General features: G+C 35.9%; 1 protein-coding gene and 1 long non-coding RNA gene across 10 annotated transcripts in view; one reads left to right on the forward strand and one right to left on the reverse strand.

Annotated features, from left to right (window-relative positions):
* DNM3 (dynamin 3) overlaps positions 1-25,349 on the forward strand; it is a 576,309-nt gene that overhangs the window by 303,053 nt on the left and 247,907 nt on the right. The window lies entirely within an intron of this gene.
* On the reverse strand, positions 8,624-14,312 carry LOC132352843 (uncharacterized). Its single transcript, XR_009498892.1, has 4 exons — positions 14,140-14,312; positions 11,899-11,973; positions 10,235-10,351; positions 8,624-8,699 (listed from the first exon to the last, which is right to left on the reverse strand). It is a non-coding gene; the product is annotated as an uncharacterized LOC132352843 (long non-coding RNA).

Here is a 25,349-nt window from a genome sequence, read left to right on the forward strand (position 1 = left end):
GAACACTTGGTGTTGGTGAGGATAACTAAGTTGCCAAGGTCTCATAGCTACTTGGTAGCAAAGCAGAAATTTGAACACACGCTGTCTGGCTCCAGAGCTTATGACTTCAACCACAAATGGAGGCAAGAATCTCCGAGGTGCTGGAGTTTTCCAAGTCAACCTCATCCCACAGAGGATTTATTAAGATGAGTTCCAGGCATCCCAGCACTGACCTCTCCCTGAGTGTTACTATCAGGGGCCCTGAAGACTCTGGGATTAGCCACTGCTGTTGGAGTATGGCTTTAGGGTTTCTGAAACAAGCCTGTTGGAAGGCACATGATGCTCCCTGTAGGGAAAGAAGAGGCTTTGAGAGAGCTTGGTGACCTCATGGTCACCAGTGAGCCCCTTCTCTCTGCTATAAATTCAGAATAAATTTTTACAAAATCTCTGCTGCCGAAGCTCCCTCATGAGCACTTGGTTACAATAGATAGAAAATACATGTGTGCAGTTATAATATTAACCAAGTGCCAGAGAACATTTTATTAAAGGTATGTGTGTGGAAGGTTGACTGTGTGTGTGTTTTGGGTGGGAAGGGTAGGTCATAATGACCCTTAAAATAGATTGGACTGATTTAGATGAAGAAAGTTTAGAAAAGGGTTGTTTTCTTAATTTAGATCATTTTAAGAAAGAGAAAACGACAGATGAGGATGCTGCTCTCTGGAGCTAACAAGTAGACTAACAATACAATATCGGATGGTAAGTGCCCTGAAGAAAATAGGTCAGTGAGCTAAAAACTGATGCGGGAGGGACCTTTAGGTTGAGTGTTTGCGAAGAAGTAACATTGGAGCGGAAACTGGAATGACGACATTCCAGGGTGGGCTGAGATGGAGGAGGAGTAGGAGAGAGAAGTAGGAAATATAGAATCAGAGGTACCTTGTCAGGCCCCACCCAATGATTTGGATTTTATTCCAAGGATAATTGAAAACCATTGGCCTGTGTCAACAGGATGTGACCTGATTGGATTTATGTTTTAGAAGGATCAGTCTGGCTGCTGGCTTGGGCATGATTTGTGGGATGGAATGTGTGTGTGGATGGAGTTGGGGTGGCAAGAATAGAAGAAGGGAGACCAGCTAGGAGACTGTATCAGTGGTTCAGGCAAGAGAAGATGGTGGCTTGTACTGGCTGGAGAGGAGAGCTCAAGTTCAGGGTAAAGCAAACTGATGGGCCACATACAGCTACACTGTAGTCATTAGCTACTGTTTCTCATGAAAAACTCTGCTCAAGAAACCAGATAGGAAATTTTCCAAATAGTAATGCCCAACTCATGACCCCTGTCTTCAAAGTATGTGTCAGTGGGGCAGAGCCTTTACTCCCCGAAGCCATCCTCATTCATCCCCACCTTACCACCCTTTGGTAACCACCACTCTGGTTCACCATCCTGCTCCATTTCTATTGCCAGCACTTCCTACCACCATAGACCACCTCTGAGCCTGCTGGCAGGGCAGAAGGGAGGGGTCAGCACTGTTCCTTGCTCTTTACCAGTATTCAACTAATAGTTATTAGTGTCTGCTGGGAGCCAAGGCTGGAAGGGAGGGTATGGGGAAAGGAGGTCAGGAGAAATGTCAGGAGGGTGGGGCTTAGAGGTAGTGATCTGTCTCTGGCCTCTTGAATTTGTACCCTGAATACCCATCCTTTATTAGCAGTGTTTTAAATGATACTTAGATTTCATACATGCCTTGCTGTCATAGTTTAACTATGCTTCTGGATATGGATTAAAGATGCTTCTGTGGGCAGCCTTGAAAACCCCAAATTTAGAATTTTCCTTTGTGAAAATAAACATGAGTTCTTACCCAACTTTTGGAGTCAGTTTGTTGGTAAGTTGAGTGCTTGTACTTTGTTCCCATGGTATCTGTCACATCAGCATCTACACACTTTGGAAATCCTGTTACATGGCAATTTATCTCTCTTAGTCAAGCAAGTGTGACACCATAAATATTATTTAGTTATAGATTTATCATTTATTTAATAATTTATATTCAAATTTTCATAGAGAATTGTTATTTGTTTCTATGTTCTTTCATCTTCCTGCTTTCTTGTGTAATTAGACTGGTATGTTTTCATTATAATCTAATTGGCTGTTGAATAAGTAGCATATTATGGCATATGAATAGATATGGTTTTATTTAACTTTTGACAGGTTTGTAATAAATATAAATGACTTATGAAATGTATTTGTGATTAAAGAACAATGGTTCAAACTGTTTTCAGGATGCGATTAATTGAACAAAAGACCCTGTAGACCATATGCTTGGTGCAATGAAAAGGGTAAGGTGCTGGAGGATGTGAATTTGCTATGACTAACTGCCAGTGTTGGAACAAGTCAGACTTCTCTGAGCCTCGGTTTTAGCTTATCAAATGGGGACTGTTGCTGACCAAATCACCTCAAAGGGAGTTTGTAGGACTCTAAGAAATCATATATTAACAAGTGCATTTATAAACTTTTAGGCATCACATTTATATATTTATTCTTGTCATCTCAAGTAATACTATGCCCTCCTACAATAATGTCATTCTTTCACTCACATGTCTTCTTATTTCCAATTTGGTCATTTCATTTTGTGAGATAGGATGTATGGAATCTGGGATTTTTCAGCAGAGAATGGTAAGATTCAGACAGTAAAATGGAACTCAGATCCTATTCCTTCAGTGGGACTTTTCCATGCTGCCTCCTCTCCAGCCTATGGGTTAGAGATGATAATATCAAACTATGTGATTTCCTATCCAAACTGGCAGAGGCAATAGCATGATAACCCTGTGTAATAATTTTAAGCTAGAGTTGGCATGATGGTAATAGTAGGTCCCCAGCATTTTTCCTGCTTTCTCCCCATCCTTAATATAACTATCCTCCCTACCCTTAAATCTTAGATGGGTTCGTGAACACGCTCAGACATCTGTGGACCTCATGTTTTGAACCATTATTCTACTTTACAATAAAGTTATTTGTAATGTTACTGACAGATGATCTTAATAGAAAGGTTTCCACCTGTGTCCCAGGCAGTGTTATTTCCATGTGTTATCTTCAGAGAATCTATATAATACAAAGTGGTTATGGAAAACATAATTAATCTATGTACTTGACTATATGTTATCCTTTAGCATTACTCAAAAATTGGGGCTTTCTGCAACACGAAAAGAAATAGACCATCTTGTACAGGGTTAGATAGTTTATAACCAATCACCAAGGGGATTTACCCAAACCTGGCTGTCCTTCCAAATCATACTCCAGTACCCCAGACTCTGAAATTCTGTACAAGAGTGGCTCTGAATGCATTTCTAGGAATTGCATAGACCTCTTCCTGGGTCCATCCTCTCCAGAGCATTCTGTCATTGTGCATACCCCAAGTCAAGGGGGAGCTGTGTATGGGGGTGAGGACAGAGCTTGGACATGCAGGATTGTGTGTCCACATATATCCCTTGGGATCTTGGATAAATGATACTCAGCTCCTTTGATTTCTATCAAAATAATAATATAAAGATATTTGTAGTACTTATATTTACTAAGGATTTGAGGAAGCAATACAGCAATTCAAACAACCTCAAATAGCATATTAGATAACCCTCTGCACAGCAGTTTTTAACTAGTGGACACCCTACTTGGGTGTGTCACTGGCAGCTCTAGCCTTGTGCTGGCAGCCCAAGGAGAGTACATTAGCTTCTCTCTTTCTCTTCCCCTTCACATCTCTCCCCTCAGTGCTGTCAGTCTGGATTGCCCCAAACTCAAGGTGTTTCCTCATTCTTTTATGTACATCCACTCAGCTCTTCTTAGCATCTAGTCCAGCCTTCGTTTCAGGCTCACCTTTGTATATCCAAATTAGTCAAAATGCTCAACCAAGCCAAATGGACTTTCAGTTAACAAGATGCTCCCTAGTTCTAAAGTAATTGTGGTTGTAAAAAATATCTCTGCTATTCATTCTACCTGCTTAAGCTCATGAAGGCCAGCTTTCAATCTGAATGATGATCTTGATGAAGATCATCATGACGATGGTTAACATTTATTATTTATAATAAAGTTTATCAGGCACTGAACTAAGTCAATACTTTATTTACATTCTCCATTTTAGAAATGAAGATTGAGACTCAAAGAGACTAATTCAGCCAGCTACTAAGTACCAGTGCTGTGCTCTTAATCACCTGAACATTTCCCAACAAATATATTCTGAGCACCTGTTATGCACCAGACACTATCCTAATCACTAAGGATAAAGTGGTTAGCAAGGTACCCACCCTTATGAAGGATATTTCCTGATAAAGAAAACATAAACAGTCAGGAACACCTATGAGATTCAGATTACAAACTGTGAATAAGATAAATCCAGTGATGTGTTTGACTTAAGGAGTATCTGGGATGGGAATCACAGCATGGGGGGGACATTAAACTGAGTGGTCAGAGAAGGTTTGTGTTAATGCCTAAGGCAAGATAGAGCCTGATGAATATAAGAAACTGAATTTAGGCCACTGTGACTGGAACAAAGAGAGAAAAGGACTCTATAAAGATTAAGGATTTTGATCCAAAGAATGATGAGAAGGCTTTGAAGTTTTTAAGCGGAAGAGTCACATAATAGGATTTGAAATTTTTATAGATATTTGTGATTGCTTTGTAGAGAGTAGATTGGAGGAGGACAAAACTGAATTGGGGAGTTGTAGAAAGCTATTGCTGTAGTATACATAAGAGATAATCCAGCTTGGGCTGGATGGGTTGAGGGAAATTGATAGAAATGGATGAATTTAAGAGATTTTTTAAAAGTGAAAATTGACAAAACTCATCACACGTGCTAAGTATTGGTTGAATGCTTTTAAGTTCCTGCTGAACTGTAAGCTTCTTGAGACCAGGAGCCACTGTCTTGTTCCATGTTCTACCACCAGTAGACATGGCGCTGAGAGGTGGTGCTAAGTAAATATTGGCCGAGTGAAGATGTGATTGAGCAAATAAATAATTAAGTGCAGCATAGTAATTCATCATGTCCTGGTATCACAAGTGGCTAAACCAAATTATTGAATTACAGGGTAAAATTACCCTTAGATGTAGATTGTCTTAAAATTTTCTTAAGTTTCATCATTGAAGGTTAATAGATTTTTTTTTTCCCTCTGACTATATAACTTCCTGGATTGAAGATAATTTAAGCAGAAAATAAATTTCCCAGTGTCATTTTCATACATTATAAATATATTTTGCACAGTTCTTTTTTTTTTTTTTTACATCTTTATTGGAGTATAATTGCTTTACAATGTTGTGTTAGTTTCTGCTGTATAACAAAGTGAATCAGCTATATGTATACATGTATCCCCCTATCCCCTCCCTCTTGAGCCTCCCTCCCACCCCTCTAAGTGGTCACAAAGCACAAGCTGATCTCCCTGTTGCACAGTTCTTTGGAGGGATTTAGAAAAGGGGAAGGCATTGGAATAAAATAGAAACTATCATTTCAAAAAGATTTTGGATTTAGATAGTTTTACATTAATCTTTAAAATCAGATTTGAAAAAAAAATGTGATGACTTTTATTTAAATTATTCCAAAATAAAAAATTTAAAAGAATAGAATATTCTGATTCAAGGAGAAAAGAGTCTTATTTTTCTTAGTATCAATGAGAAATGTGTAAATGGTAGTTGAAATCTCTGAAAAAAAAGGGATTGCTAGTTTATAAATAATGATAGTACATAGCCAATATTTATTCCATTTAGGTAGTCCAACATGAAGATTAAAATCATAATGGAATACTCCTAGGAAAGTAGGGTAATTCAACAGAAGCATTTCCAGTGGAAATGTACTAACCTTACAGTATTGAAGAAAATCCAAAATCTGCATTGAAATAAGGACATTCTTTGGACTCAAAAAATTACAGGCCTCATTTTTGTGGGTTGATGTGTTTGGAAAGCTTGATAAGGAGATTATATAATTCCCTTATAGGGATATTTACTTAGTATTGTTTTTATTATGTAACTGTAACAGATGACACATGTAACTTTGGTAATAGGAAGCGGAGTGACAGCTATGTCCCTGGACGACAAAAGTTGTGAGACGGAGAAGTTATAGAAATCTTCAGCTCTTTCCATTTGCACTTAGACTTTCAAGATTCTGTTTCCTGCTAGGTCCGCACGCTCCCTGTGATGAGGTCAGGATTGACCCTGTGAACACTAGTCACACTCCTTGCTGAGTTGTTTTAGTTAGCCAAAATTTAGATATTTTTTATTTTAAAAAAGTCACAATAAATATTAAACTTTAAAACATTTATATTACTTTAAATTCTTCATGATCATAGTTGTGCATGTGCTTTTTCATATACATAAGCTATCTTATATTATGCTTTTTAATGTGGGATTATTTCATGTAAACATTTCCAAGTTCTGGAATTATCCAAAGGTTTATAATTTTGAAAAAATATATTCAACAAACCATAATGGTAAATGCTATTTCAAATTTATTAAAAATAGTTATAAACCCACACCCATTCCCTCATATGTATTATTTGTTGTACTCAAAAGTTTATATTGGAAGAAAAATATTACCCTTTATATTACCGTTTCCTGGAAGAGTAAAATTTTTAAATGTACCTCATTTAATGAATTTATATATATATATGTATGTGTATATATATATATATATATATATATATATATATATACATACACATATATATATGACATTCTTTCAAGCTAAGTAAAAAAAAAATGTAATACCAATATGTTAACCTCATGTTTTAAGGGAAAATTATTTGAAACGTCATCCTGGAGTGGTTCACTACAGGATAACTGCGCTGGCCTGGCCTCCTTAGCTCTCCCTTTGGAGTTTGGTGGAATGGAACAGTCTCCTTTATGTTATGACCCAGCTATCGTGTCAGCCAGAGAGCTCTCAAGCACTGTCCTGGCACTGCCTTGCAGGGTCCAGTAGGATGATCCACATGTGGACTCCTGTCGGAGGCGTTTGCTACAGGTTATATAAAGCATTTACAACTGGGTGATTCTATGCAAATATTGTGAGACATTTTTATATTGTCTTCCTGTTTATATTTTACATTTTGTGAACTATTGTTTAGGACTTTATTTGCTAGTCATGGGACTCTTCTTTAAGGTAAAACCTTCATTGCACAATGTGTTTTACAGTAGCATGTTTTAGCAGATGTCGTATTTCCTTAGGCCAGATTGTAAATGCAAGAATTTAGCCTTAATCATATTTTTACTTATTAGTTTTACCCAATCGCTCTTTTTGTTTTTGTTGTTGTTTTTAAGAAACTATGGTGTCAGGTTTGGTAAAATATCAAATAATAATAAAAATTTTGAACCTCGGGCAGCTTTTATCCTTATGACTAAATCTTTCATTTTAAAAATGAAATATCTGAATAAAAATAATTTGCTTTAATCCAAAATATACACTTGAAATGTTTAGTTAGATTAAAAAAAGCAAAAATTTTGGGTAGCCTTGTGCAACATGTTTTAAAGTTTGACCAGAATCTTTCTAAGAAAGATGAAAATTAATTTTAAATACTGAAGTTAAGACATGTTAGTGAACCAAATGAAAGTTGACAAATTTTAAATTTTAACCCATCTCCCCACCTTTTACCCTTGAATATTTGAAATATTCATATAAACAAGCCAACCCTGATCATTTCACTCTAGTTCACAGTGTATAAACTGAAGTTTTGACATATCTTCAAAAGATATGGCAAAATTATACACTGCATATCCATTAATAGCTTTCCTTGTTCTTTTTGAAAATAATTGAATTGCCTGAACATTTCAGGAGTTTGAAAGTTTACAGTGAATGGGAGCATGTATTCCAAGTGAATGCATTGGCCCTGTAAATTCCACCCTTAGAACTGTACTTCCTTCTTAATTTCTTAATTTAACGATGACAGTAATAAATCATGTACATCATGACATTTGGAACTATCAAAGCTTCAATTTCAGCTTTGTATATATCAAAAGAAGAGAGGCAAATATTTTAATACATTTGAAAATTATGTTGGAAATAAATACTCTTTTCACTGTGTTTTACCCAGGCCCAAACTGGCAGAGTTTGTTAACTCAAAATACATTATCCCCTGGAATATTATCTCTTCACTCTTTTTCTTTTCTTGCTCTCTGTGTCTTAAAAAGTCATGGTGATATAGAAAACTAAGCTTAGTTTTTGGAGTAGAATTGTTAGAATCACTTATTCTGTCAAACATCAGACTGAGGTTATATTGTTTTGTTACGTTCATTTTGGGGGTGCTGCTCAAAAGCTGTGTGCAATAAATGTCAAGGGTAGTAATTTGCTGACAACGATTAGGAAAAGAGAACTATAGAAAGCACAGGAACATTTTCAGAAATGGGTTTTATTATATTTCATAAGCACCACTCACTTTACTTTTGGTGGGTTTCAATATTTGAATCAAAAATAATAATAATACATAAGAGTTAAGAAACCAACAAATTAAAACCCCAGGCCCCCGCGCCCCTCATTTTGGTTGTAGCTCTTGGTGTAGATGCTATGGTGTGAGGGCTGCTTTCTTTCAATGGCTGGTTGTCATTCAGGCTGGGTTGTCATGTGACTGCCTGTCTGTGCCTGCTGTACAGGTGAGCGGATGTTCTGCACAGCAAGTGTAGACAGGCAGACACATGACAACTCCGTCCAGCCAGGCCCTTGGTTCCTTCAGGTTTCCTTTGCTCATGGGCAGATACAATCAGTCTGTTTTCCAGATTTGGTGATTTTGGAGGGTCAGGGGAAAGGGAGAAAAACACACAATAGAATTAAACATTAAAACATTATGGAACTAAAAACAAGTTAGACTTTTGACTTTATTCAGAAAGTGCACTTATACATTCATTGCAAATGTGCTAACATGGGTAATTGACAGAGCAGAAAACTCACATTGAAATTTTAAGGGTAAAACAACAACAAAAAAGACTAAACACAAGGTTTATTCTTAAATCCAGCTCATATTACTACTGGCCCACATGCAGTCAGAGTTCAGAGTAATTGAACCAGATGTTTTTCCTCTTCACAAAACTCTGCATATTTTAAAACTGAAGTTAAAGATAAAGACTATTTATACATGCTTCTTGTAATAGGTAAGTACCATAATCTTGCCCATGAAAAAGAAACTTGTCATTTACATGGAAATGGCAGCCATTTTCAAAATAATTAATGAGCCTAATGTATTCGACAATGCAACACACGGACTTTGGTATCTGATGCTTTGTTAGTGGGATTTTGACAAGGGGATGTATTTTTATTAATATTTTTTTAAGCAACAGGAACTTATTTAAATTTCTCATTTTTTTTTTAATGCAAAGTTTTAAAGTATGGATGTGAAAACCAAATAAAAAGCAGTTGTGAGCTTAAGTTTTCCTCCTCTTAATTAACTACAGGGCTGTGCCATGAATCAAAAGGGTATAAACTAAAAAGTTGTTACCCACAGTGATGCTCACAATGTGTATTGGACATTGTTAGTGCAGTGCAGTTAGAAAATAATACCTTATACACAGAAAAGGAAACTTCATTTCGTATCTAAAAAGTAAAACCAGACACTTTGGAAAATTTCCTTAAAATTCATATAAGAAAGAATTAATGGTGTTAAATATACAGTTAGAAAATTTAATTCTGGTGACTTGAGAATAATTCTATTGGTTATTTTAATATAAATGATCAGTTCACTTCCGTAGAGGTATTTAACAAATTCCCCTGCTCTTTAAAAAATAAAATATTCAGATAGTCAAAATTCCAATAAATAGAATTTTAAAAAACAAAACAAAACCTTATTGTCCAAGGAATGTGTACTTAGGGATTTTTTCAAAGAATTTTAAGGAAAACAAGTAGTTTGTTATTTCCCTTTAATTGTAAAATTCTGAGAAAATAGCAAATAGAAAGTTTATGGAGAGCAAAATAGTTTTTAGAGACTGAAAAAAATGACAGTATTCTACACATCTGAAATTTTATGCAGTGATTAGATATGGTACAGTTTTAACAAAGAGTTGATAAGTGCAACTTTCCATTTATTTATTTAATTTCAAAAAATAAATGTCAGATTCTGTTTCTGGTCATCACTTCTGAGTAGAGGACTTATTTTTTTTTCTTGACAGAATCAAAAACATCACTAAACTTGGCTGCTATTTAAATAATTACAAGGCCAGAGTATGCAAAAACAAATACCTTAAGAAACTATTTTGTTATTGTTGCTGCATTCAGTGCAACAGAAAATATTTATGGAGTGATTCACTTACAAAGAGTATATTGGTGGAAATATAAAATTATTGTAATTCTGTATAGCTTTCCCTCTCTCTCCCATAAATAATTTGATCCAGTTAACTCTGCTCAATTAAAGGAATGATGCATGCAACCTGAAAAAATAGAAAGAAATATTTGTGAGTTCATGTTATCCTTTAATATGAAGCAGTTCTATTAAACCAAGATACCCAATGTATTTGAGCCTGAAAAACCATAACTGTTTTTCAGGGGGAAAAAAATCTTGCTGAGAAATGATTTTATTCTACTCATGAGACTTTTGGACAATTTATGTTTCTAGTAGATTTTAAAAACACAATTTTAGTAAGTATGTGGCATATGCACACTTTTTGGTTATGTTGAACCTGATGGAAGACTGAAAAAACATTTAAGATTTTTTTCTGTCTTCTAAACTGTACAGTAAATATTAATTCATTATCACTTAATATACTAGGTAAAATATAAAAAAGCTATTTATATTATTATCATACCATGTAATTTTTAATATGGTTATTACGCCTCCTTTTTGTCTTTTGTTTATTATCTTAAGAAAGAAATGCAAAAATAGAATCATATTCTAAGTCTTCTACAGCAAAATTAAACCAAAGAAACTCCAGAAAACTGGCTGTCACAGTAAGTCAGGAAATTCAAAATTAAGATTTAATTATTTTCCTTAATTTACTTCTTTATCTCTATTTATTAAAACTGATAAAAATTCTTAATAAGAGATCTTCAAAAAATTGATAAATATTTCTACCTAAATAATTTGTAGCACACCGAGGTTAAAAAGGTAGAAGAAACCAAGTAAGAAAGTTTCAATCTTTACTCAGGAATTTCCTGTCTTTTCTTAGGTTAAATCCTGACTTCTAGTTATTTTAAGCTGGGATTTATGAGTGATGGTCTCTTAGCTATTATTTAGACATTATTGAGATGGGTGGGATAGTCTCCTCAGAGAAGAGGAAAATGGGTTGTTTTTAAAGAGCAAATCTCTTGCAGAGTAGTCAAAAGCTTTGGCTTCTCTTTAGTAAGGATGGACTCTGGTGGGTGAGTGAACTTTTCTACATTACCAAGTTGTATTTTCTTTTTATGTCCTATAACAGCTTTAAGACTTCAACCGGGAAAAAAAAAGGGGGTGGGGGGAGAAAATTCCTTCATTAGGAGTTTTGTGCCTGAACTCTTTCCCACAAAGTGAAAAACTTGGGTGGTCTGTAGGGTGAGAGGTGGGGGTAGATAGTATATTTTGGTTTTTAAAAAATATAAACACATTATCTTGGCCGAAAACTCAAATACCAAGCAGGAAGGACATTAAACCTATTAATTGCAAGAAAGTGATCAGTGTGAAATTTTGTCCCACTGTAAATAAATTTTCTTTGGTTTTCAGATCTATGGCTTAAAAAAGCAGTGGGAGTTGAAAATGTAAATAAACTGTTTTATGTTGATCCTTTTCCAATTAAGAAATGATGGTGTTGAAGCTAAGGCTCTGAATTTCCTTCTCTTAGCGCAAAAAATTTTCCTTTTAACTCAGTACCTAGTCTAACTTATCAATCACCATGCGCTAAAATGCAAAATAACTACTAAGTTTCTATGAAGTACAGTTTGGACAGGCCTTGCAATTTTCTCTTTCTGACGATGTACAATATTTAATTTTAATACTTACACTTACCATCACATCCAGGGGTAGTTTTAGTAGAAGTTGTTCATTGTTGGTTAGTTTCCTCTGGAATAGATCCCATGATCCCTAAAACATTTGTATATTTCCTTACAAAGTAATATCAAAAGAAAGTTAAACATTATTCTAATTACCCTGGAAATAGATAAGGTTATTTTACGATATGTGTATGTATACATGTTAGTATGTATACCAGCGCATAAACTACCATCCTTCCTTCAGTCAGCAGTGGTTTATAAAGTGAGCTTTTACTTTTGATTTTTAACTTAGTTCATGCAATTTAAAAAGACGTACTATTCCTTCCCATTTGTTAAAAGTTTGCATTAAAAATGGGTTGCCAGAGCTCACTGAGCACGTGCAGGGGCTCCTCGGCTATCCCTTTTGCAAATTAATTCTTATGTTCCTACTCCTGTACTTATGCCAAGGACACCATCGGGTCCCCTCTGTCTCCAGACTAAAAGTAATCCTGAGGGAGAAAATAGGTGAGGAACCAGCAGGGTTTGTTTCATTAAAACAAAAAGACCACTTAATATGAAGAAAGACATTTAAATTAAATAAACATGAAATTAAAGCAAGTTAGGAAATTCAGTTATTTCTATGGAGTAAAAAAACAAACAAACAAACCCCTCAAATTTGAGAAATCTTAAATATTGCCAGAGTACCTTATAGCTATCTTCTTTAGTAACTATATCAATTAGTAAAAATATATTTCTTAAAAAAATAAGCTCCCATAAAGTTACCTAATAGATTTTTTTTTTCAATTCTCCTATGTAAAAAAAACTATATAGAGTTTTAAAATCTTACTTGTTTTATTAAAAATAATTAATCTGGAAGCCTCCAAGATACAATAGAAGAAAAAAAAAAGGATGACACTATTGTATCATCTAACTGGAGAAAATAGCTAAAATAAATCCTTGCTTTTTATATTTTAACTAAAAACCATGAATAAAAGAGAAAACTTTTGTACCAGTTTTGGAATGATCAAAGGGGTGATTTTTAAAATAAATTGTTTTGACCAAAGATAACTTGGGGAATCTTTGGTAATAAAACGTTTTGCCAAAGAGAACTTGTGACAATGTTTGAATTGTTGCAAAATGTATGATTTAGAAAAGGATTTGTTAAGGAACCAATGTAACTTTACAGAATTTAAAGGAGGACAAAAGGGGTTAGATTCACACAAAAGCCTAAAGAACAGATGTTTTCATTATATAGAATTGTTTGGGGGTAGATATAAATGGGGGTTGAGGCAGTAACATTTTTTTCCAGAACGTTCTTTAAGGAACCCATCTCTAAAGTTCAGCATGGATCGTATTGCAACCCAGACTTTCTCTATTATTCTCTCTATTGGGATTTCATTCAGCTTGAGGGTTTTCCTCCCTCCCACCTTCCTCCCCCTCTCCCACCCTCCTTCACCCCCAGGACAGCTGGAAACTGACCAAAGAAAACTTTGCTTTCGTTTACAAATTCCTTTTTTATCAGTGGGTTTCTAGACAAAGTACCTTATCATTTTAAGTGCTCAGAGAAGTAGAAGCGTTGTAAAATATAGCCACGAGGGCTCAGCTGACCAGCAGTTATCAACCATTCTTGGATTTTTTAAAAAATGCAATACAGAGATATACATTGTGATATCTGAACATAGAGGTTTTTATTCTCCGATTTATTTGGTTGCTGACTCAATAAGTTCTGGGTTGGTGCTCTTTTCTGGACCAGTCCCATCTGCATTGTCTGGTAGGCAAAAACTTGGCAGCCTCTTCTTTTATTGTTAGATACTATTATTTCTGATGTTTATATTATATAAAATTTAAGAAAAGCACTGTTCATATAGCATTTTAATAATAGCAAGTATTCTTTACTTTGGGGCAAAATGGATTCAATCCTGGGATGCTAAAAGTTATACTACAGCCCTCATTCGAATAAGTTTTTAGGTCTCTGGATTATCAATTTCAACAATTCAAAACCAGCCTCATTAAATTATTCTTAAGTGTTTGGGGTGTGTTTCATATTTCATTTTGAAGTGGGAAAACCTTTAAACTTAAGAAAATAGTTAAAGTCTTCAGAAATTGAATAACATCTAGTAAATCACTATGTACCACACATTGTTGCTCTTTTAAAATTAAATGCAGACCTATCTGTCATGCAGATACCTCAGTTTCTCTCACATGTGAAAGCAAATCATTGGCTCCCCACCTAGGCTCTCCTGGTCATAGCCCAGGTGAGCAGTCAAGAAGGCCTTACCCACAGGTCTTCCCTCGAGCAGTCCTTTCTCGGCAGTGTCCCGAGGGCTTCCTGGTCCCTACTGTGCAAAACCTGTGAAGAAAAACACTGGATATGAGATTCAAAAAAGGAGCAAACAAATGTCTTCTCCTCGGAAACAGCAACTTTTGTCCCCAGCTGTCCATGGCGTTGCTCTCCCTTGCCCAGTCTAACCAATGTGCAGACTACTGTACAACGGCATTGTCCTGAACAGGTAGTCTGAACACTGGGGCGACGGAGCAGGATCTCCAGAAGCTTCCATCTATGTACTTAAAATCCTCTCCGGTCTTTGGGAAAAAGGGGCTGCATTCGGCTTCCCCCCCTGAATTCTGCTGCCCCGACTGAGACTCAAGGGCTGTGATTTCCAGTCTTGACGTGGCACATTTGCTGCAGACTGGGGAACTGGCAATGAATTTAGGACCAGGAAAAGGGGGAGGGCTGGGCTGGAGAGTCCATATATGGGATGATGTCACCCTGGGGAGGTTTGGGTATGCGCTGTGCCGCTGGAGAGACCGCTAGAATCGCCTGCTCTCAGACATGGGTCTGTGCATAAAATGGTACCAGATGTTTTAGTGTAATGTTAAGCAGTCATTTCATCTTCAGGCCAGATTTTTTTCCTCAACTGGGCAGGAAGTGGGCCCCAGTATGGAAAAGCTGAAAAAAAAGAGTCGAGATGTACAGTTCTGCTGTGGCCAACTGAAAGTGAGTTAGTGTAGAAGTACAAATTTGCTGTCCGATCCAGGCTAGAAAAGTAATTTGAAGATAGAGGGTAGATAAAAAAGTAAACAGAAAGTTGAACTCTGGAAGCCAGAGCTCATTTGGAAACCTTTTTTGAGCTTTCCTGTGGTACTTTATTTTCTGGTAATTCACTCGTCAGAAAGGGCAGATAAGTTCATTTTTTTTTTTTTTTTTCTCTCTCTCTCTCTCTCTCTCTTTCCCTCCTCCTCCTGTCTGTTGGATCTGTCAGCGGCTTGCAGGCTGATCTAGACTTGAACAGTAATTATAGCAACTTCCTGAAAGTGAAGCCCCCATGAAAAGTCTGGAGAAATGTTCTTTGTCATGGCCTCTCCATGAGTAATTAGTTCCACATGTGGCCTTCCTCAGCTATTTTGGCTGGCTCTCTGAATGCTGTGCTATAGCTTGACCTAAAGAAACTTAAAAGTTTTGATTTCAAGCCTCCACTATGAAATAATGACTCTGGTCTCCTAACAAATTGCCTCTGGTAGATCCATGCTACTAGGTGCAGCACCGTTTTTCACTGGTAATTCCTGATTCTGTGTTAATACTTTTGTTTTAATGGTATTCTACTGCTTAGTTTCATCGCTGGTTAATTAAATCTGTTGAAATTTGCCAAGCACTGCTTGACAACATGTTATAACATAGATGCCAGTCTGCTGGCATCTACTTTTCTTCTTTTGGTGATGTTTTCAATTATATATACTGTTGCATATTCTGATTATACAGCTCTCTGACTTCCCCTCAATAGTATTCTGACTGAAGTTCGAGTTGCCTCAAACAAGAGCTTGATTAATAGCCCTTCTAGAGATCAAAATGTGAAAAAATTTCTAGGTAGCTTCCAAATTTAATTTGAGTAGCCAAACTAAGAAACTTAGAATTCTTTAAAGAATTACAGCCAAAGCAATTCATTTCTACTGACCTTCTGCAATACTTTTTAGAAGCAGAAAAATCTCTCTCTTTAAAATGTGTTGGGCTGAATATTTCAAAAGGCTTCAAGTGAGAAATGTCTTAAAGCATTTGCTTTTCATTAAATGTCTTCTTTTGAATTAACATACTATTAAAGTGTTCAAAAGTTATTATAAGCCCTGCTCACCTGGGGAGGAAGATTAAATAAGATAAAAATGAATTACCCAGCAGTTTAGGATGGAACTAAGAGATTAGCATTAGGTATATCATTCATAGAGAGATTTAAATCATCAATGGAAATTCAGAAGAATTACTTGATATCACTGTACTTCTGCCTCCATACTTGTGTTTTCAGGGCCTATTCCATAGTGGTTGAGCAAGCCCAGTGTGCCTCAACTCCTTTTTTCCCTGTCACTGCTTTACGGTATTACATAATACTGGAAATATGCAAGTGTGACTATATACTACCTAATAGTCTTATTACATGTGGATACCAACTCTGTCTTTTTTGAGTATCTATATGTTTATTCAGGAATCATCACAGAGGAGCCATGAGCCAGTGGGACAATAGTCAGCCAGGAATCCAGCATTCCAGGTGTGGGCTTGTTCCTGCCACAAATAGTGAAAGCCTTTCCTCTGCCCTCTTCTATTTATATTGATGAAACATGCCTTGGGAATTTTTGTAAGGCAGATGAAAGGTGATTCTGATCAGCCTGCTCCATGATTTCATCTTAGTTCACACATCTATACTTTTTCAAATATAGGAGAGATCTGTTTCTCAAATAGGGGTTTTTATGACATTTTATTCAAGGAACTCAATTTTATACTTACCTTTACTGTTTTTGAAGCATTTTAAGTGATTTTCCTACAGAAACAACTGTAAAGGTGGTGTTCCCCTTAGCATATATGCCCATCTCATTGGGCTTCCAAGTGAGGAAAATGTTTTGGAGTTATCTTTCTTCCAAATAGTTCAACAAATATTTATTCTTGCCTGCTCATGGGCTAGTCACAAGGCCAGGGACGGACATTAAGGTGAAAAAGATATGATTCCTGCCCTCAAAGAGCTCACACTTACTTCTAATGTTAGGAATGCTAATCTGTGATCAAGTTCAATCTAAAAAGTCTGCCATGCCTTTATGGAAAGCCCTTGGCATTCACTTGGAAATGGCCTAAGGACTTTTCTGTGTCTGTAAAATTACCAGTTAAATATCTAAAATGTGATGGGCTCTAAAAAGCAAAGTTAGACATGACAAAGACTTGCCTTTGAGAACTAATGTTATTTACCTTGATTATTTCAAAATATATTGACCGAAGTGATTGTTTGAATCAATGGATGGTTTTGGGTGACTACAGAATTTGCTCTCTTTGAAAATGTCATGGATAGGAAACACTGTTTCAGTTGGTTATCATTCCCAAGCTTGGCAAATTTTTATAATTTTAGAAATTCTCAAATTGAAACCAGGACTGAGTCTCGTTTCTATGTATTTATAAAGGAACAGTGTTACTAGTGTTTACAGTTAGAATATTTTGTGACATCCAGGTATGCGTACTTCAGATAGTATTTATATAGCTTTAATTTTTTTGTTACAGGATTAGTTCATGAGCATTATAAAAGTTCAAATAATAGAAAGTATGTAAAGAAAAAGTTAATAATCTTTCCCTCCAACATCCTGACCCTCTCTGCTTTTTCAAATTAATGGTAACAGTTTGATGTGATTCCTTTTACCACCTTCTCAATGGTCATTTTATAGCTTCTTTATAGATGCCCAAATCCTTTCATATACAATGTATCCATTTCTTATAATAACCTTATGGGGTAAATATTACCATCATTCCCATTTTATTGGTGGTGAAATTGAGGCTCAGAGAGGTTAAGCATATTGCTTCGTGGAATTACAGTAAGTGGAAGAACTCAAATTTTTCTAAGTCAAAGGCCTGTGCTCAGAAGCATATTGTCAGCCCACATAGATAAATTTTTTCCTCTACTGAATTTGTATAGCACTTACATTTCCTGTTAATAACTTGTCAATTATCTGCTGCCTTCTTTTAGTTTTATACTGAAATGTTGTTATTATTTCACATATTTGGATTTTTTTCCCCCAAATAGAATGTGTTAATTGAAGGTAGGAATGGTGTCTTTATACTTTCTTTAACTAGCCTAAAGTAGGCCATTTAGTAAACTATCAAAGAATGAGTAAAAGCTACATAGTATGCGTGTGTTTTCTGATCAAACATTTGTCATGATAATAATTCAAGAATTAAAGCTGTCTTATTTTTTATCTTAAATGGAAAACATGGTACAATTTTAACATATATGTGTACTGCAGTTATGTATCAGATTGCACTGTTCTTTTAGAAATAGTTGTGAACATTGGGCCAGCCATATTTCCTTGCTTATTTTTGGCCTTCTAATCTTCTGGACGCATCCTGTGTAACTATCGGTCATACCATCTTGTGTGAAAAGCAGGATCTAACCAAGATGTAGTGTTTCCTCTCTTGTTGTTTTCTCCTTCCCAGTTTGTATTTGAGATAAAAATCTAGTTGACCCCAGTTCATTGCAAATTAGGGAAGATAGCCCCACTTAGTTTGGCTTTATGTTGTGTGGATTAGCACTTTTTTTTTTTTTTTAATTGGAGGCAATGCTGTCTTCTAATTGCCAGCATTTCCTATTTTGTCAGGGCCCGAAAGGACTGGGAGATTTGTTGTAGCAAAGCTTTCCCCTTTTCTCTCCTTCCCTGACTCTCAAACAAATGGCTGCCTTCAGATCACTGCAGAGAAGTGCCTTCTTAGCCAGAGATGCAACATCAGAGGCTGTAAAATAGAGGAGAAATAGTCCAGAAGAGTTAACAGATTTTCTTTCAACAACTGAAAAAGAAGTTAAATTAGAACAGCTATAAATCATAAGCTTAATGCAACTGATTTTACAGTCTTCAAAAAGCTTGCAAAAAGGCAAAGATTGTGAGAGAGTTGATTTTAAAACATACATTTACTAATGCATGTTTTGTTTTGCCCGTCTCTAGAATTTCCATTGCTGAGTCTGTTTATTTAGAAATCAGCCCCTAACCAAAAGCAGTATATATTTTATGAACATTCTTTCCTCAAATCAATTGAGAAAGATAATGTTACGTCTTTGAGTTTTACTAACCACTGGCGTGCACAGCAGCCATTTCTATATTCCAGTAACATAATACATCCGGCAGACAAACCTTACAAACTCTGGCTCTATTGAAAACCAGTTGCATGAAGGTAAATATATGATTTATGACTCCAGTAAAATTTGAAGTACTGTCTTGAAATCTTTAGGGGGAAGCAAGATAAAGGGGTTGGAAAATTGGTGCTGGCCTTTTCAGGCGGATTTTAAGTGAGAGCGTACTAGGAATGCAGTCTGCTGCCTGCTTCAGCCCCCAAAAGCTGACGAGCATCATCTGAATGCTATGTGCTATGGACTCTTATTGAATTCCACGTTACAATCAGACTTTAAAATGAGTACTGGCTCACTTGGACAAGAGAAATATGGTGTACTCGGGTCGCTGACAATTTTAGAATATTGACTCCTGATGTCTTTTGGCATCACCAATAGTTTATTTCCTTAGTACGACTCAGAAACAAGCATGCATGGTTTCAAAAAGGGAAAGAAAACCTGCATGTGCATCACATAAATACTCAGAAAGCACGTTTTTGCAGGGGTAGAAAAAGTATCCTTTCTGTGGCTAGGGGTGCAAGTGAAGCATATTGGCTACAAGGAGACGTGTGTGTGAAGAGACCTTTCTGCTTTATCCAGAATACCTGCAATTATGCAGTAGATTGTTACAGAGGCTCCAAGTCTTTAAGTGATGATACGCATACCTGCATAATACATGGCACAGTATCTTTATTTTAGGATTTATAATCTTTTGCTATATTCAGAAGGGAAACATAAATTATATGAATTGCTAAAAGGGTTAAATCCAACATAAATCTATTCAGTTGAGAATATTATAGTTACCTTAACTGGCTTCCCAATTCTGTTCATTCTCCAGAGAATTTATTTAAGGGATATATGAGACCATATTAAAATACTTCTATTCATGCCACCATGAGAATTTGCTTTACTTTTATAGACAAATGAAAGCACTTGGGGTATAAATTAGTTCATGTTGAAAGGTTATTTCCATGTTGCAAGTGACTATTAATCACATATCTTTATGAAAGCACTTATTTGCATATTAACCAAAAGTTGCTTCAATTTGCCATGCAGAATCAGATTATGTAACTTCATTGACTCCCAGGACTACAGTGCAAAAGTTGTAGAGAAAGGAAAGTGTACTGTTTTCCATTTTTAAAGGTTTCTTTTGTTTCTTTCTAATATTTTTTTTTTGAGACTTATTTTATACCAGGCCTCCATGCTAGTTTTTCACATGTGATGTAATTTCATCCAACAACCCCGAAAGGTAGGATTTCTCCAAGGTTGCAGATGAAGTGGAAGCAGGAGGCAGTGCAGCGTGAGGGTTTTGGAGCTGGAGGGCGTGGGTTTGAATCCTGTCTTCACAACTCATTATTTGGTGACCTTGGCAATCGTTTAACTACAGTATTCTGAGCTCCAGTTTCCTCATCTGTAAAATAGGGTTTCTCTGAGGACTAAAAGGGGTAATGTGTGAGGAAAGGTTGGATCAGGGCCTGGCGCAGAGGAGGGCTTCATGCAGCTTAGGTACTGCTGGGAGGGCACAGGCAGGCCCCCACCTTGATTCAGTTACTGATCCTCTATTCAAAACCAGGTCCTGTGACGCCAAAGCACAAGCAACAGCAAGTACTGTTCAGGAAGAAAGTGTTATTTTCCTCAAGGTGTTTACAATCTCATTGGGTAAATAAATCATCTGTGTGTAAAACAAGTAAAAATAGAAGAAAATGCTTGATTCTGAAAGAAAGACAACAGGGTTTTTAAAAAACACTGTAGTGGGAGAGGCTCCTTAAGATAACCTTTTGGAGAATCTCCTTGAAAAGTCAGTAATGACCTTCCTCTCCTTTGAGTGTATCTGCTTTTATTATAGTTTTGCATGTATATATTAAAACACATGTGTTTACACAAGCGTAAACATGTGTAAGTGCATCTATGTATATGGGTGTATATATACTTTGTAAATATTTATATAATTTATAAATATTTTTATATATCTATATCTATATATACTTTTAAACTAAACCAGATCTCTATATGAGAATTACCAACATCAAAATCAATTCTTTTCCCTTTTTAAAAGCTAAAGCACGTGAATGTTTTTTGTAATCTTAGACGTTAGTTTTAGCGTGTGCACATTTCATTCTTTTTTTAAAAAATTGTGCCTGCCAGAGCTTTATAGCACCAGTTGAAGGTTAACAAGTGAAAATTAGGTAGGAAATGCCTTTGTAATTTTGCAAATGCAACATTTTAAGGGGATTGATTCCTCTACAGGTGGAGCTATCACTGACTGCATTTAAAAACTGCACACACACTTTGTGTAGTATTGGTTTGGTTTTGTTTAGGAACAGTTTACTCCCAACCTTCTGCCTTGTAACAAACTGTTTTCCTCGAGTGCGTGCTACTTCATTTGCATTTCACCTTAGTCTTTTCAAGAAAGAACTAGTCTTGGATTTTATTGGCTAGAATGGATTATGATTGCTTTTGAAATATTGGCTTGTTTTGTTGGGGAACTAGTAGTTTTTTAAATAGTTTGTTTTCTTCAAGGGATCTGGACTCCACTGAAAGTGTCTGAGGGTATAGCCTCAGGTGCTGTCCGGCCCAGTGTATGCATCAACTCACTGGAGATGATGCTTAGAATTCACTCTGCATTTTCAGGGCCTCATGAAATTATTACTGAGAAGCTCATCAAAGAACTAAAAGAACTTAAAGTTCTTTTTTTTTTTTTCCTTCAAGTTTTCTAAACAGAGAAAACAAGAACCAGAATAAGCTGTATAAGAGGAATCTTTTGATTTTTCTAAAAGTAAGTGCCTTCTGCCAGTAGTGAAGCCAGTGTGAAGATAGTTGTACTTACCTCCCTTATTTCATGATTTCAGTCCATGAAATTTTCAGTACTACATTTCAATTGGTTAAGTTTTAGAAAGTTGACTCCCTCATTTTTTTAAGCATTAAAAAGGACAAGAAAGCTAATGGAAGTTTATTTTCCAGTAAATTTTGCCCTGCCTGTTTTCTAAATCAATCTTAATTTTAGTTCCACCTTTGCCTTCAGATCATAAAATAATTGGTGTTAGTCCCCCAATAATGCTCATACTGGTTATGAGCAGTTATGTTGGATCCAACTTGTTAAAGTCAATTCCAACTTCATTTTTTTATTGTTTAATTTTATTTTGCTTTGACAGTATTTTGTATATTCAGACTCATTTAGATGAATGCCACCTCTGTTGCATTCCTATACTGTATCATTTTCAGTGCATTTGTCTGTTGTATGTATATGCAGGGTTTTCTGAATGTATCAAATTCCCCACTTTTTTTTTTTTTTTGGCTTGGCTTGGCTGTGCAGCTTGCAGGATCTTAGTTCCTGACCAGGGATCGAACCCGTACCCCCTGCAATGGAAGCACAGAGTCCTAACCACTGGACTGCCAGGGAATTCCCCAAATTCCCCACTTAAAAACTATCATTCCCATGGTACATATTTCCTTCACATTAAGTATAGGAGACTTTTAGTGAGTTTTTTGTGTATGTGTATACTGATGGAAACTGTTTGGAAAGACCCTGTTAAAAACTGTTCTTTGTAAGATTATTTCCATAATACAGTTCCCTTTGCTTACCTACATCAGTAGAAGTTTCAAATTAACATTTATAGTGAAACTACTATAGCCAACTATAGCCAAGTTGCTCAGTGCCTAGAGCAGAAGATGTTTGGTGATTTAGTATTCATAGAGATTAAATTAATTGTATTTGATTTCAAAATTTCATCTTTCTTGTACAAATTCCCCTTCTTTGAAGTTAATTTAAACCTTTGCCTTCTTGGATACAACTGAGGTATAAGAGAAGGAGTACCAAAATTGACTGATTCTAGTTCAGCTCTGCCATTTTCTCATTTGTCAAATGAGAGGTGGTTGGGAGGGGGTGGTTGGGAGCAGGTCTGATTTAGATAATAATGACAAAATAAATTGGGATGTTTTTGAAGACTTTTTCAACAATTCATATAGCAACAGCTTGGAGAATTGTCATGGCACTGCCTTGGGGCCGGTGGTTGTGGCGCTTTAGCAGATACCATTTCCACCCTTGGTAACTTCTGTGGTGTTGCTGAATGTCTAAGGAGAGGAAGATCTGAGAATATTAGTTAAACTAGTTATTGTGTCAGAAGGCAGTGGTATGTGTTATTGTACCATACTGTATCTCTACCAAAGTGATCAGAGGGCATTCAGGAGAATAAGCTTATTATTAACTTTTGTTCCTTTCTTCTCCTCCTCTTTCCTACTGTTCTGTCTTCCCTCTCTGCCCCTCCTCTGCTCAGTCTGAGACTTTCTGTAGCTCTTCCCTCTCCTCTCCAGCCACAGTTCTTCCTGATTCTTCTTTAGGAAACAGAGTTGGAATTGAGCTACCAGTAAAAATATGTATTAGACTGTTTAACGAGATTTTGTTTTTTCTCCTTGAATTTTCAATCAGATAAATTTAATCCTGTGTATGCATTGCTTAAAAACAAATAGCTCCAGAACTAAACTAAATTGTTTTTATACTTCCTTGTGGCCTTTAAAATAATCTTCTTCAGAGGCAGTGATTTTTTATTTTTTGGCCTCACCTCACGGCTTGCAGGATCTCAGTTCCCTGACCAGGGATTGAACCTGGGCCACGGAAGTGAAAGTGCCGAGTCCTAACCACTGGACTGCCAGAAAGTTCCCCGTACCGTTTTGCTTTAAATCGGCTTTCTCATGGCTCCAGAGAATATTGCATATTAGGTATTTCCAGATAACCTTATAGACCTCATTGTCCATTCCATTCATTCATCCATTTGTTGTTTGTGCTCTGCTGATTCTTCTCAGACTGTTGCTTGACTTGTTCTGGCATTTATGTCTCATCTTTTTCACTTGATTATAAACTTTTTGAGGGCAGGGGCCACACCTGTAGCTGCTATGTATGCTGCACAATGGCTGCCCAAATGGAATCAGGTTAATAAACATATATTGATCAATCTGAGATTTTCCTGAACGTGAAGAGTCAAAGAAAGGAGATTCCTTCTTAAGTAGGAATCAAGGCCACCCAAAATCACCTTCCTAATTACATTTTTAACGTCTTTATTTACCTTTACAAAGACTTTAAATGTAAACTGCAATGCAGAATGCTATAACGCACAGGCCATTTGTAGTGCATTTGAGAGTGTGCTTAGAATGTGCCACAAAATGCTACAGATGCCATCTTACTTAAAAATCACTCAAGGAAGAATTTTTTAGATGAATGTCTGCTGGGAAACGACTGCCAGGAGAAATGTGGAAACCACATGAAATTCACTACATAAAGAAATCTGGTTTCCATTTCTGCACCACATTTTGTGCTAGCAGGAAGAAGATAAACAAGCTGTTTAAAACTAAAGTGAATAGCAAAGGGATTAAATTTTAAAATCCTGTATCGTAAATGTATTTTGGAATTTGTGAAATTTAATCCCATCACATAGGATCCTTTAAGAAGGGAGAAAATATGTTGAGTCTTCTAGTCTTAGATATCTCAGTGGAATGGATGAGTAATTTTGCTTCCTGTTGATGAGTAGTAATACTCTAACATTTGTCTTAGTTGAAATTAAAACGAAAGTCTCATTCTGGTTTTTGGTAGGCAGACATTCTTTTGAGAGAGAGAAAGGGAAGAAAGCAGAAAAACCCTCTTTTTTTGGTTAGCTTTAGATCATCCCTTTTAGGGATAGGGGAATTTTACTGTAGTGTTTTAATTTAGCTATGTAAAACTTGATATGAATAGGTGTATGGATGGGCTAGTTGGGAGTAGGAGGGTTCAACTGTTTTAATTTTCAGAAAAATATTCTGGAGATTCTTTTTTAGTTTTCTATTTAGTAGCCCTTATATATTTATAATTTAAATAATAAATATAAATAATTTATAATTTATATAATTTAAATATATTTGAAGTTGGCATTTAAGGAAGAATAAACATGATTAAGATAAAGTAGATTGTGAATAATAAAAATGTTAACATTTAAAATATAAAGACCAATCATTCAAATTGTCATTTCCCTTTAATAAATGTGACCAGATCATACATACCCATGTTTAGGAGTAACACACCTGCATTTCTGAATTCAGTGGGCCTTGTGCTTTGAAAAAAAAAAAACAACTTGAGCTCAGGATTACGAAATCAAGTTGATTATATACTTGAATAGATTAAAACTTTTCCTTCCACAACTTAATTTCCCACTTTATGTTGGAAAGGGAGGCTGAGTTGTTTAAGGTTTATTTTATATACTCTTATTTAACATGGTGTTTTTTGGGGGTTTGTTTTGTTTTGCTTTTTACTATTTTAACTTCCAATCTGAAAACTTTTAGCTGGCTACACTTAATAACTAATACATTATTTGTCTAAGCCTACATTTATAGCCAAGGTGTC

The sequence above is a fragment of the Balaenoptera ricei genome, chromosome 1 (genome assembly GCF_028023285.1).
Source record: "Balaenoptera ricei isolate mBalRic1 chromosome 1, mBalRic1.hap2, whole genome shotgun sequence".
Taxonomy (NCBI): domain Eukaryota; kingdom Metazoa; phylum Chordata; class Mammalia; order Artiodactyla; family Balaenopteridae; genus Balaenoptera; species Balaenoptera ricei.